The 14,639-nt window shown below is 30.0% G+C and overlaps 1 protein-coding gene and 1 non-coding gene across 2 annotated transcripts in view; both read right to left on the bottom strand.

Annotated features, from left to right (window-relative positions):
• LOC123011558 overlaps positions 1–1,768 on the bottom strand; it is a 43,834-nt gene extending 42,066 nt beyond the window's left edge. Inside the window, 1 exon segment of the mRNA XM_044409058.1 lies at positions 1,749–1,768. The gene's annotated coding sequence lies outside the window, so the exon portion shown is untranslated.
• An 8,885-nt stretch (positions 1,769–10,653) lies between these two features.
• Trnar-ucu lies at positions 10,654–10,726 on the bottom strand. Its single transcript has one exon. It is a non-coding gene; the product is annotated as a tRNA-Arg (tRNA).
• Positions 10,727–14,639: the final 3,913 nt, after the last annotated feature.

Below are 14,639 nucleotides of genomic sequence, written 5' to 3'. Positions count from 1 at the left end.
ATCAAACGAAAAACTAATTTGATTTTTAAACTGACAGTTTTATTGTTAAAGTAAACCATTTTTGATGGTTTTTATTATCGCTGATTGTCGGAATGATAAGTTGCAAAATTCTTGGGCAGAACGGATTCAGTGGAACGAACTACAGTTAGAGGCAATGAAACATTATTATTTATCACTAAGGCTCGGATTATATGCACGAAAAATTCGTAAAATATGCAAATATTTTAACACAAATATGCACAAAATATGCTCCAATAAATGCCAAATATGCATCGATATGCTTTTAATAATAAACAATCAAAGTTGGGATAAATTTTTATCCTCGAGTACACTAAACTTACGATGAACAAAAGAGAATAAAAAAATTGGTTTTGCCTCTGACAAGCCATTTTAATAACCTAGTAATTAAGCCTTTCTAAGAAATATGTACTTTTCAGATCACCTCACTTTAAACAATTTTGATATAATTCATTTAAATTAATCGGATTTAATCGTTTTATGCCAGATGAATAGAAAGTATGGAACCAACCGTTTTTTGATTAAAGTATTTATTTTTTGGAAAAACTAATTGATGAATTATAAAGTATTATAAAAATGTGATGTTCTATCAAGAATTTTTTTTTTCAAAATTCTTATTTGTTTTTGAGTTCTACAAAAATATATTTTTTTTTAATTGGCAACCCACTAAAAAACATTTTTCTCATGAAGGTCATGATCTAAGGGATTGCAATTATCTACTTTATATAATGATTTTTTTTTTTTTTTAATATAAATTGCAATTTTGACAACAATAATCGAATACCTAACTCAAAAAACAAAACAAAATTTTGTTCTCAAAATAAGATCATTTTTTAATATTACTTTAATTTATAGGAGTATTCATTATTATTTTTTGGAAACAAATGATTAAAAAAAACCGCTTAGTTCAATACTTTATATTCACTCGGTATAAAACGAATTTAAAAAGAAAACAGTCAACAGGATACTAATTTTTTGAGTCCGGCTCATAAATTACCAGTTGTTTTCTATTTAAAATATTTTGTAATCGGATCATTTTTCTTAAACTGTCTAAATTTTTAATAGAAAATTTGTGATTTGAAGAAAACATGCACAAATATGCAGTATTTCCTAAAATATGCACAAAGTTGCCAAAATATGCAATTTTTTGGCTTATATTAATCAAAAAACATTAGATATACATAGAAAACTTACAATTTTGTTGATCTCTTAATAACAAATATGCATTTTGCATATAATCAGAGCCTTATTTATCACCATGTCCTTTTATCTATAAAATTTCTGACTAACACAGGAAAAATTTTGTAAATAACAAACTTGTATGCTCGAAATATACACTTTAAAATATGTGAGTTAATCACTTAGTAATTTATTTACATTTTACGGCCTGATATAAATTATTTACTACTAGCCTTGGCAAAGTACAAAGGACACCTGACTTTGATATGCAAAGTACACATTTTAACCAATATTTTTAAAAGTGCACTATTTCAATGAAGTACACGTTTAATCTTATATTTACTTTGCTTTCAATTTTATTCGATCATTCAACCATAGTGCACTATTTGAAGTACCAAATAAGGATTTTTGTATCACGTGCATGATAAAATTTGACGTATTAATAAAAATAAAAATAATCAAAGTAAACCGATAAAAATGATATCCAAGTATATTAAAATTTTGGTAGTTATTCATCAGAAAATGAAAATATTTACTTAACAAACACTAACGTAGTTCTGACACTCTTATCTCCTCAATACAAATTACTGTCGACTTTAACACAAATTCAAGTCTTAATTCACCCACATCACACCAGCAACTAACACGAAAAACAAATTTTGATTAATATGTTCTGATAAGGTAACTGCAACACAGTACCACTTAATCTGATCAGTCAGATAACATGAGCGATCAATTTTGTGCAATTTATTTTCTTTTTTAATTCTCATTTAACTTCACCCGTGGAAAAGAAATTGTGACCATCATCAAGTATAATCCTTTGCACACCTACCAACAGATGGTGCAGTGGGTTCTTGTAGGAGTTTACCTGCAGAACCACTTTCTTATTCTTCATCAGTTCATTTTCCAACGGCCGACTAAATGTGGTCCAGTTTTTGCCAACTTTTGGTGGCATTGTTTTGAAAGTTTGAAAAAATATAAGTTGTAATTATTTATGAAATGTGCAATAATTTTCCCTCAAAATTTGCTAATCACTATTAAAAATTGTGTCGCATGGATTTTTTCACTTAACACACCTTCAACATTCCCTGAATCACTTGTGATTTTTTGCCCACATCACTGAACCTCCTGAAGCACCCACCACTAAATCAAACATCCACAAAGACGTCAGAAGAATGAAAATTAAGCGTCACAAAAGTCCAAAAATTCTTATAAAGGTACGATTACAGTATAATCCAGGCAAGTTTTCCTCCGTCGCGCACAAAGACCGACCAAGACACACACCTTTAACATCGAAGGCCGAAAATAAACTGCCGTAAACTACATGCTGAGCTTATTTCAAACAGCTGCATGCTTTCGACTTGAGATTCAGACACCCCTCCATGAGACATTCACCAATCAGGTCGTTGAGTGGTGGGGACTTTACAGAATTCGGGGAGGGGATAATGATATCATTATTTCCTAATTTACAGTTGGCCATGTTTATTTACAGGTACCAGCGAGATGGGTGAGTCGTGAAGGTCGTCTATTGTTGAAAAGGGAAATCGATTTTATTTTCGATGGAATTTGTGTGATTATCAAATCAAAGCAATTTTATCGTCACAATGTCAACGAATTACTACACAGTTTTGGTGAGTCAGGAAAAATTCAGTTTCGTAGTAAACCTTTCAAAATCCGTTGAGAGTTTTCAGCGCGTTCCCACGATGGACATTCCATTGTTCTGTTATAAACTTGAAGCGATTTACGAATTGTGGTTTCAAAGAAAACTGCTGTTTAAAAAAGTGGATAAATGCATTCAGGTGAAACAGAGGAAACAAAGTAAAGATGAACTTGTTGGCTGTTCATAATTTCAGAAAAAATAAAACCACAACAGAATTTTCACTTGAACTTACCAATTTTTCATGTTATTGAAGTTTCAACATCATAAAGAGCGCCTAGTTTACGGGTTCAAAAAATCACCGATAAGACAAAATTACTTCCTAGGACTTACAGGTCGATATATTCTTAACAAAACGATGATTATGTCTAAAATTAATTTGCCTGAATGAATTTTAATAATGAAAGAACGAAAAGCGTTTCCAGATTAAAAAAAGCTCCTTATTTGTGTACAATAGGCGTTTCGTATTGAGAATTATAAATTCTAAAGCTTCAAAATCTTAACTTTGTGCTTGTAGGTCCTGAAAGAATCCAACAAAAAACACCCACATCCGATTTTTTCGGTTTTAACAGTTATTAGGTTGGCAAGAAATGTAATGAAATGCAACACGTAATTTTTATTTTACGATGCGAATAAATTTTGCTTTTATAGAGAGAAATAACAAAGATTTGTTGCAAACTACCGTCGAAATAAAACTGATGGAATATTTACGTTGTTATTTTAGGTTGCATTTCTGTTTACTATTATTACTTCCAGTTGAAGCTAAAAAGAATTTATGTTTTTCAATTTTTCTCTTTATAAAGTTATGGTATTCTTTCCTTAATGATGCTTCTCCATTTGATTATTGCAATTTTCTTATTTGTGACTCTAATTTATTGCGACTAGACGTTTCCGAGCTATCATCAAATAGGAAATTAAGGTTCTAATAACCATTATTAGTGCTAAACAGCCATGGCGTGCAGTATAAATGAAAGAAAATTTTTCATAATTAACTGCAAAATTTTCCCAATTATTGCAATCACTTTGACAAGGTACGGATTTAGCACTACATAAATAACATATTACAGGTTTTCAGAATTAAAAAATAAGGAATAATGTTGTAGTGACTCACCTGGATTAAAAAAAATATACCTATGTATTAAAAATATATGTGTTAAAAAAGATTGTAAAACATTTAAGAAGGTAAGTATGGACCAAAATAAACAAAAAAGTTTTAATATACATGGATCCGCAAAGTAACGATTGGGAGAATTTAGAATTTCTACTAAAAGCTTCTCTTTTTTTTGAACAGATTACAAATAAATGTTTCAAAAACGAATAATTTTCAAGATCTCCGAAACCGTTACTTTGCGGACCAATGTTTATTAAGACTTTTTTTTGTTTTGGTCCATACTATTAGCTCCTAAAATAGTTTACAATCTTTTTTTTAACACTCTGTAACAATAAAACAATAATTTGTCAAAAATAAAATGTGGTCAAATTTGATTTTTTGTATACGCTCCTGAAAACAGTTGTTTTAGGGACTCATGTAACGAAGTCCCTAAAATGAGCCTTTTTCGAACTCAATAAAATAGTACGCAAAATCGTTATTTTAGATACTCAGTACCCAAAAACAGTTTTTGCGGACGAAAAAGTCAATTTGGTTACTACGAAGGCAATTTTTTTTAATTCATAAGAGGTGTGAATTCATTTTTTGGAAGCTTTAACAAAAAAATGTTGTTTGTAACACGTACCTAAAACGTTGTTGCAGACTCTCTGCTATTCCAGACTCGGCTTTGCCTCGTCCGTAAAAACTGTATTTTAGGTACTTGTAACAAAAATAACTATTGCAGGTCTATATGCTATTTTGCATAAAACTGCATTTTAGGTAGGTCTTTAAGTAAGGGAGGTACGGGGAATAATGTCTACTTGCACAAGAGTTAAAAATATGTATACAATGTGCGCCAGAACTCGCGCCCCAGAGAAAAATTTCAAGTAAGATAAGATACCAGGAACATGAAAAAAATGTTTAAAAAATTCTATCCGTCAAAAAATTTTGACATTTATTTTTTGACATTTGACATTTTTTTATGTCTATTTAATGATATTGATGATCTTGTATATGTTTTTTTACAATTATTTAGTAAAAGTACAAAAATTTTGCCAATAAAAGCCACAAATAACATTGAACAGAGTTACAATTTAGGCTACAGCTTCCTTGTTTCCTCTTTTAATAGCCTATAGCAAAAAAACTTGGAAAATAATATAAATAGAGTCAAAGTGCAAACCATAAACCCTTATAACTTCGAAATTTTTATAGATAAATTTTTTTAAACATTTTTCCATGTTCTTGGTATCCTACTTTATATGGTATTTTCTTCTGGGGCGCGAGTTCTGGCGCACCCTGTATTTGATTAAAATTGACGACGAAACATGTTTCGGGAACCATCTGGTCCCAAGTTTTGTCTAGATTGTTAATAACAATACAAAAATTTGACAAGAATAACATGACATTTATAAAAAATTAAAAAACAAAATTATGCTTTAACATCGTGATCAAGGAATCCTCACTTCCTCGATCATTTTTTTTAACAATTTAAAAAAGAAGTATTATGTTAATTTTGTCAAAGTTTCATATTGTTATTGATAATCTAGACTGAAGATGGTTCCCGAAACATGTTTCGCCGTCAATTTTAATCAAACATATACATATTTTTAACTTTTATGCAAGAAGACATTATTCTCCGTATACCTCCCTTGAACCACATAAGCTTGCATTTGGTGTCAACAATGGAATTCTTATTATAAACTTGTAAGTCTTGTAACAAAAATAATTATTGCACTATTAGGTATATCTAGACTTTTATACTTCTCTTTTTTAATCTTTAAAAAAGAAAATAAAAAAAGACTTTTCGAATAATTTAAATATCTTTCATTTTATTAGACGAAATAGAATATTCATGAGTTTTAAGACAATACAAGAAAATTCTGTTTGACAAAATCATTAAAATCAATCAACAACGTTTTATGGCCTTTCATTCTAAAGTTGGGTTTAGTTAATATAATTTATTAGTGTGTATAGCAGTAAATTTCTTTTTAGAAGTAGAAAATCATCGCTGCATTTATGGCATTTGTCATAAAAATAGCCTTTGCCGAGATCGTTTAACTCAAAAAAAGTGAGCAGAAAAATTTTCTTCAATTCTGTTTTCCGTCGCTAGTTTATTTACTTGTTTGATTGGTAGTAAATGGTCGTAATTAACTGCAAACCGAGCGAAGGTTTGTAAAACATCAATTTATTTATTTAACGTTGAAAACGATCAGTTTATTTGTCTGATGCGCTAATTGAGTAGCATTATTTTTAACTCATTGAATGGCTGCGACTGCATCACCCTGAGAGCAATTAAACTGTAATAAATTCAATATGAACCCTTTTAGACGAAAGAGTTTCTCGCAGGAATTCATTTTTAACAAACCGATGCGATGAATTAAAGGAGGTAATGTTTGCCGTATCACTTCAAGTCGAATATATTAGAAGAGAGCAAGAGAGTTAATTGTCGACCTTCCTATCAGCTTCCATTCATTAATTCGCTCACTAACGCCAAAACTAACAATACTAAATGGGTTTAGTGTGTCAGGCGAGTCGTGAAAAGGTAATAAAAGTGGGCGGACGATTTTAATATCAGGTGCACGGCATAAAGATTTGAATACGAGGAGAACCCGACTTAAAAATCCTTTGTCCACGTTCATTGGGTTTTGGGGCACGTCGCACTCATAATAAGTGCAATTTCAAATTTACGGTATTTCAGTTTTAGGCGCTTGTCGCGACTTTTCGAATACAAATTTTGCCAAATGCAGTTTAATGGCGTTGCATGCGTCGTGATGAGCGTTAATTTTATTCATCTCGCATTTGCACGAATCGGGACACTCTTCAAATGGCTAATTAGACGATTAAGCAGATGTGTCGACAAGAATAAAACGGTTACCGTTTACGAGTGAAACTTGGCGAAAATTCCGCGGTTTACATGACTTTAAGAATAATTTTCTCTTGTTCAATTCTCCCCAACTATGCAAGAAAAATATTCAGCTGTTTGATGTTGCTTTACATGTCTAGTTACCTCTTGCTGTTTTAATAAACGTAAAGTTTAATATTTTAAGTCTATGCTCAAGTGGGAGCCAACATAAAGCTACTTCTTGTCAGGCTACTTTGTATAATCGGTGAAATCTCAACATTTCTTAAAAATCATTTCATTAAAAATAATTAGAAATCCTCTACTTACCTTCCTACTGTATATAATTATTTCAGGTATTTTGATGATGAACAAGAGTTAAAAAATTACTTTACAACTCAGCAAATCTTCTTTTTCCACAGCAAATATTCGATCAAAAGTTGATAAAAATTGGTATAAAAAGATCATTGAAGCAATTTTATTAATACAAAATGTATAAAAGAGATAAAACAAGAATGTTAAAATAACTTGGTTTATCTCAGTCAAATGTTGATATTTATACTTCTGAAATACTCACAACTTGAATTTTATCATAACATAAAACTATTTATTAAGGCGTTTTGCTCCTTCTGCATGTAATAAAAGTATCCAATTATTTTTATCTTTTTGTATCTACCAGTAAAATAGGTAGTAGAATAAAATAGAGATATTTTTCATTTAAGTGATCAAATCATGTTATTTACTTGAAATGTAACAATGAGCTCTATAGTATAAAATAATAAAGAGGTATTATGAAAAAAAGTTTACAATAAAAACTTCTCTTCTACAATTATTGTCAAAAAAGGGGAGTATGTCTGCATGGCATCTTCTACAGGGTGATTTTGAATAATAGATAAAAATGTTAGATTCACGCAACAAAAAAGTGTGTTTATTTTATATTTCAAGTTACTTTTTACCATATTTTTTTTACAAAATATTCTTTTTAACAAACATTAATATGCAATATAGAAATTGGATCTATAGCCTTTAGCATAATTACCGGATCATCAAACCAATCCAAATATTTACATAGTTTTAAATAGTTATTTATTATACAAGGGGATACAGAAATTGTTTATTTACGAGTGAAAAGGTTAAGTTTACGAGTGACAAAGTCACAAGTGGACTTTTTTCACGAGTAGATAAAGAATCTTTATCAAAACGTCGTGTATAATATTTCGTTTTATTTTTGTACTCACCTACCACAATTTCTTGAATCTAAACAGTAGATAAAAATTACTTTATTTCACTAAACGATAAAAGACTACTTTATCTACTTAAATTAGTTGATAAAAGCACTCTTTAACATTGATTACAAAATAAAAAATATTTCTATGTATCTACAGTGTATCTCTGGATAGGTGAAACGACTCTTGTAAAAAAAATATCTCGATTTACATTTTGATTTTTGATGTTCAGCCCTGGTTGGTTAAAGATTAATTTCTAATATAATTTTAGTTTTGAAAAATCAAGTATGACTTGGAAATTTTCAAAAACACTATTTTTCTGTAGACTAAAGTGTTTATGTGGCAAATACGACAAAAAGTTATTAAGAAAAGTTGTTTAGAATCAACATTTAGGCTCCTATACCAAATTTTAAAATTATCGACCAACTTGATCTTCATTTTTTTTTTCAAAGATTGCTTTATATTAACAGACACGGCAAAAAGTTATTTAGTACATATCTAATAATAATCTAAATGTATTTTTTTTATTGTAATAAAAGAACTGTTAAAAATAAAAATTTTTGATTAGTGAAATAACATCCGTTGATAAAAAGCAATTATCTTGAAAAAAAAATAAATAAAAAATCATAGCCGATGATTTTAAAATTTAGTATAGGGCCTAGATGTTGATTCTAAACAACTTTTTGTAATAACTTTTCGTCGTATATGCCACACAAAAAGTACTTTACAAAAAAAAATAGGTTTTTTAAAAATTTCCAATGCAAAAGGGTTTTTCAAAACCTAAAATTATCTATGTTAGAAATTAGTTTTTAACCAAACAGGTCTCAACCATAAAAAATAAAAATTAAAATCAAGAACTTTTTATCTTCTACAAGAGTCGTTTCATCTATCCGGTATATTGTATTATAGCAGTATTTTTCTAAATTGTCATTTTAATTACAAATTTAAATTGGGTAAAAACGTAGTATTTTTACACAATTCAATTTTTTTAATTACAAAGGTCCCACATTGCGGAAAAAACTAAACGAGAAAATAGAGGTAACGAGGTAACAAGGTAAAAAAAATAATACTGAAGTGAATAATGCAATCGCTACAAACCATTAAAATTTTCATAGTTTTAATATTTTTGTTTGAAAGTTCCATTATAGTTTTTTTGAAAAAAAAAGAGTGAACATCATGATAAAATCAATAAAAGTAATTAAAATCAAATCTTGCAACTTTGTAGATTTTATTAAAAAGAACATAAAAGTGTACTTGAAATGATTTGTGTTCGAAAATACCTTTGAAGAGCTTTGACAAAATCCTCCGAAATTGCTTTCGACTCAGTGTGAACGTAACCGCGTTTAAATATTTCAAATCTCTTCGGGTTATCAAATTTAAAATTGGCAATTTATAAAAATAATTAAGCGATTAATTAAAAATCAATCGGGACACTTAATAAAGTGGTCCATAAGCGCTGGTTTTATCAGTCCACAACCGCCTCACATGCAAATCAACAAAACCCATTTGTCGATGCTAAAACTCTGGCCATAAACAGTCGTTAATACTTTTGGTTCCTGTTTTCGTGTTGATGACACCATAAAATACCGAAATTAATTTCTAGCGTGTAATTAATGGTGAAAGTTTTTTAACATTCCCCTGGCACGGGTTACGATTTGGTCGGAGGATCAAGGGCTCTTCCTGACCTTTAGCGTCATTGACCAGATGTTACCTCCTCTAATGAAAATATAATTCGGGCTTTGTGTCTACCTGGGGCAGACCGTAATAGATACATTACTCCAAATTGATACTTCAACGCGATTTTTCGGGTAATTAGTCGCAAACGGCCAGGAATTGGGTTAAAAATTCGCAGGGGGATTTGTTCGTTTCCATTTCCGCGGAGATTGAATAAGAAGAACATTACAATGGGTTATTAACTTATTAGGTAGAAGCGCGTCAGCGGGACGTTTCACAAAGCGCAGAACCCCTCAATTAATTAACAATAGCAAGAAAAGGCAGCTACAATGCTTTCTAAAAGATTAAGGATTGGAGCCAATTTGGAGATGTCAGTTTTTCTACCCTCGCTCCAGGTATATTGGAAGTAAACTTCTACAGACAGTCGATAACATCTTACTGCGCTCCACAGCTGACAGACGTGATAATTGCTGTGAACTGAACACAAAAAGAAATCACGAGCAAAACAAAAATATGTTTATAACGTAACAGATGGTTTAACAAATGGATGATAGAGCTTAACAAATCTATCTGCCTACTTTTGGCCAACTGTTGATTTCCGGATGACAGAAGACAGAATTTAGACGACGTGCCGGTAATGGGAGGAGGAAATCAAACATTACGGCTTAAATGCCTCATTATCTCGATAAACGATTGAAAAAAAAAATTAAAACTTATCAAATCGTTTGAATTTAACGATTCTGAGAGCGTTAATGAATGTATTACAATTTATTATTTACATAATATTACAATCACATTCACTATTAAGTGTAATTATCTGTAATTCATTTGATTTATGTTGATTGAAATATTTCTTTGATAATTATTGCTAGAAAAATTATTTATTAATAAGTATTGAGTAATGTGCACTTTATATTATATTTGTAAATGAAGAAATTGCAAATACTAAAAGAAAAAGCAGAACTTTCTGCATCATCCCTGGCGGGGATCGAACCCACGACCTTTGGATTAGAAGTCCAACGCGCTATCCTCTGCGCCACAGGGACGGTATTTTGATAAATCTTACAGCGTGAAAAATGTAAACAGTGATGATCAGATGAAGAGTAAATTTAAATTATTTCAATTCTTTTAGGAATTGGTAAAATTATACTTAAAATAAAATTTCATTTATTTACTGATCAAGATAAAAATTAGAAATATGATCCTTTGTAATTGCTTTTATCAATTTTGATAAACAATAAAGTGAAGGTATTGTTATTTGTTAATCTAAAAATATGTACATATAAACATAAAACAACAAAGAATAAATTTGATATCTATAGATCTATAATGATATCAGTGTTTTTTTCTCGAATATTGCAACATATTGAAAGTTTATTTATGATTGTTATCAAAAGCATTGGAATATTTTTAGACAAAGAACAAAAATTCTGTCTAAAAAGGTTCGATATTTGAATAACAAATTGAATTAAATTTAAAATTCAAGCTTTTTGAAGTATTTCGTATATGGTTAAAGTTGTCAATATGTGTATGCAACTCAGATTTACAAATTAAGTATAATTTTTACTCCAAATTTTTTGAACAATTTAGTATATTTAACATTTATTGTTTATTTACTAAGTTAAGAAAACTGTAAACACAATATTTTTACCAAATTAGTACCAAAATAGTTATTTTTTGTATATGCTCCCGAAAACAGCTGTTTTAGGGACCCATTTAAGTCCCTAAAATGAGTCTTTTCCGGACTCAATACGTACGCAAAACGGTTATTTTAGGTACTCAGACCCCAAAAACTGTTTTTGCGGACTAAAAAATAAAATTGGTTACTATGGTATTTTAACTATTTAACTATTTAATTATTAACTATTTGTTAACCTAAAAATACATATAAAGATAAAACAACAAAGATCAAATTCGATATCTATAATGATATCACTGTTTTTTTTAATATACGAGTACATATACTCGCATATTCGCAACATATTGAATATTTATTTATGATTGTTGTTAAAACATTCGAAAATTTTTAGACAAAGAACAAACATTCTGTCGAAATTTAAATAACAAATTGAATTAAATTCAAATTTCAAGCTTTTTGAAGTAATTATGTTAAAGTTGTCAATATGTGTGATGTGCAACTCAGATTTACAAATTAGGTATACCTAATTACCTAATTACTATTTACTTCAGATTTTTTGGACAATTGAGTATACAGGGTGTTCGGTCCAAGTCGCCCCAGCCGATAACACCTAAACTTACTTTTTTTTTTCAAAAAGTAAATTTCAAATAATACTATTCATTCCTGGCTTTCTTAGTAAGTGCATCAACTTTTTTTGGCACATCCGGTGTAGCCGGAAATGCTACCAAATTTAGTTTTTCAAATCCAACACCTATGTTTTTTTTGCTTAAAACAATAATAATTGGCATGAAAAATACGGTAAACAACTATTTATTGCATTTTACTTTACATAATGCACTCAGAAAACAACTTAAATTTTTGAATTTTATTAGCAAATTTTGCAACGTAGGCGGATTTTACTTGTCAAGGTATTTATACAAAAAGCAATATGCTTGGATACCGTTTAATTGTTATTTTGACAAAGCCTAATTTGTCAATAAATCTTATTAATATCTTTAATAATGGATGATATTAATTACGACGAATTGGTAGATCAGTTTGAAGTGTTTTTTAAGTGCAAAAAAAATAGAGCGGAAGCTGAAAGACAGTATAGAGAAAAATACCCAAATAGAGTTCACCCAAATCTTTGGAAATTTAGTCGAATTGAAAAACAAATGAGACGAATAGATTCGCTTCTTAAAACTAAAAAACCTGTGGTTCTACTAAGAACCACAGGTTTACTAAAAGAACAAGAAAATAGAAATCTGAATGTTCTGTTATCAGTCGAAGAAAATCCAAGAGTTTTTATAAGAGAACTCGCTCATCAACTGACAAATTAGATTTGTCAAACCAACAATTAAATTTTATCCAAGTACTTTTTTATTCACACCTTTCCTTTAAAATTAAAAATCAGGCGACGCGACCTTCTTTATAAAATTATAAGATTTATTATTGCATTGTGTTACGCAAAATGTAATAAATAGGGTTTACCGTATTTTTCAGGACAATTATTATTGTTTCGAGGAAAAAACATAGGTGTTCTATTTGAAAAACCAAATTGGTAGCATTTTCGGCAATTTATTTATTTATTATTTATTTACTAAATTAAGAAAACTGTAAACACAATATTTTTACCAAATTAGTACCAAAAAGAATAATAGATAGATAAACAAAAATAGTTTTTGGAAATAAAACTATAATGCTAAAAAAATAAAAAATGTGCAAACAACTAAATCTAGGTTTTACCCTCAGTATTTCAGAAAATAAATACATATAAACTTGCAAAAAATCTGACTGGATTCTTTTCTATTCTTTTGACACCTATTACTAGTTAATTTTTGTTCAACTACTTACTAAAGTCACCCTGTATATTATGTAAAATGCTGCAAATATGTATAGTTCAAAGAGTAAAGTTTTTTTTTTTGAAGGTAATTAATTGTTTCTGTTATTTTTTTCTATTATAACAATTTTTTGAACCTAAATACTGGTATTAAAAAAAATTGTTTGCAATCAAAACCCCAGATTTTAATAATCGATTAAAGTTAAAAGATGAAATATGTATGTATAGTAAAATCGTTTTCCTAAGACCTACTAAAAATTTTATTATTTTTAAGTTAAATGCGGTAAGAGTAAACCACAGGGTAAACAAATCATAAATTAGTGGAACCCACCCGAACCCAGAAACCAAGGAAACATGTCAGTTTTTAACAGGGCCGGATTACGTACTTTCTTTTTGTCTAAAATACTTAAAATATTTTAATAAGTTTTGATGCAGTTGTTATTATTAAAAGTATTTTAAGAAACTTAAAAAAGCCAGGTGGTTATTTACAAGTTGTTATTAAATAAAGCTGATTTTTTTTTAATAGCTTGGTAAAACTCTATCACTACTTTATTCTAGTGGGTGCAGCAACACTTGCAGAGGAACGTGTCATTTATGGAGGGTTACAAATTCAAGCCATTGTTTGGTTAATCCCTTATGTGTCATAAAATTTTTAGTAGGTCTTACGAAAACGATTTTTCTTTACATACTCGCATATTTGGAATTTGTGTTGTGCATAATTAAATACTTTGCAAATTTTGGTCGAAATGCTTGTTATAAAATCTGATTAAAAATCCGTTTCGAAGAAATCGCTCCCGATACCTGCCCTCCAATAACCTATTCTACGTTTCAATTTCCGCCAAGTTCTTGATGGCACCGACTCGATTTTCGATGCCCTGCAGAGGCTAAAACAAGCCGAACAAACTGAAACAACTTAATTTCGAGAACGCCTCGAATAAAATAGCAGAGAAGAACTAATTTACATCTGTAATATGACAGCCGACAAAAATCCCGAAGAGTTGGAGCCTTTTCGAAAGTTGGCGGTAATTTATTGCTAATTTGCATATCATTATTACGTTTATTACAGTACTCAACATAATAAATAACGGCCCATTCGGGCCTCGGAAGTTTCCAGCACGAGTTGTTTATGTCCGGAATTGCTTTTGCTAATTAATGTTTATCAACTGCTCAAAAACAATGAGAAACTTCTCGGGGTTGTTTGTTTTGTGGTCATTTGAGGTGATTATTTGACGGAGTGCCGAAGTGACGCTCGAAATTTGGTAAGTAGTTGATAATTCGAAGACAAACAATGCCCTCGTGAGGCTGGATCACACGGTGGTGAAGAAGTATTCTGTGCGGTTGGGAAAAGGCAAACACATTATAACGCACTTTAAAACAACTTAAGCCTAGGTAAATATCAAAATCCCAATGCCAGAATCAATAAACTTGAGTAATCTAGATTCATATCTGTAAGCCGATACAGCAGTTGACTTTGTTTGGGCCAAGAGATATATTACACATC

The sequence above is a fragment of the Tribolium madens genome, unplaced genomic scaffold (assembly GCF_015345945.1).
Source record: "Tribolium madens isolate multiple individuals breed KSU strain unplaced genomic scaffold, Tmad_KSU_1.1 Scaffold_91;HRSCAF=231;Tcas5.2_LG7, whole genome shotgun sequence".
NCBI classification, from domain to species: Eukaryota; Metazoa; Arthropoda; class Insecta; order Coleoptera; family Tenebrionidae; genus Tribolium; species Tribolium madens.
Note: the sequence above shows the minus strand (reverse complement) of the source record. Positions and strands in the feature narration are given on the sequence as shown.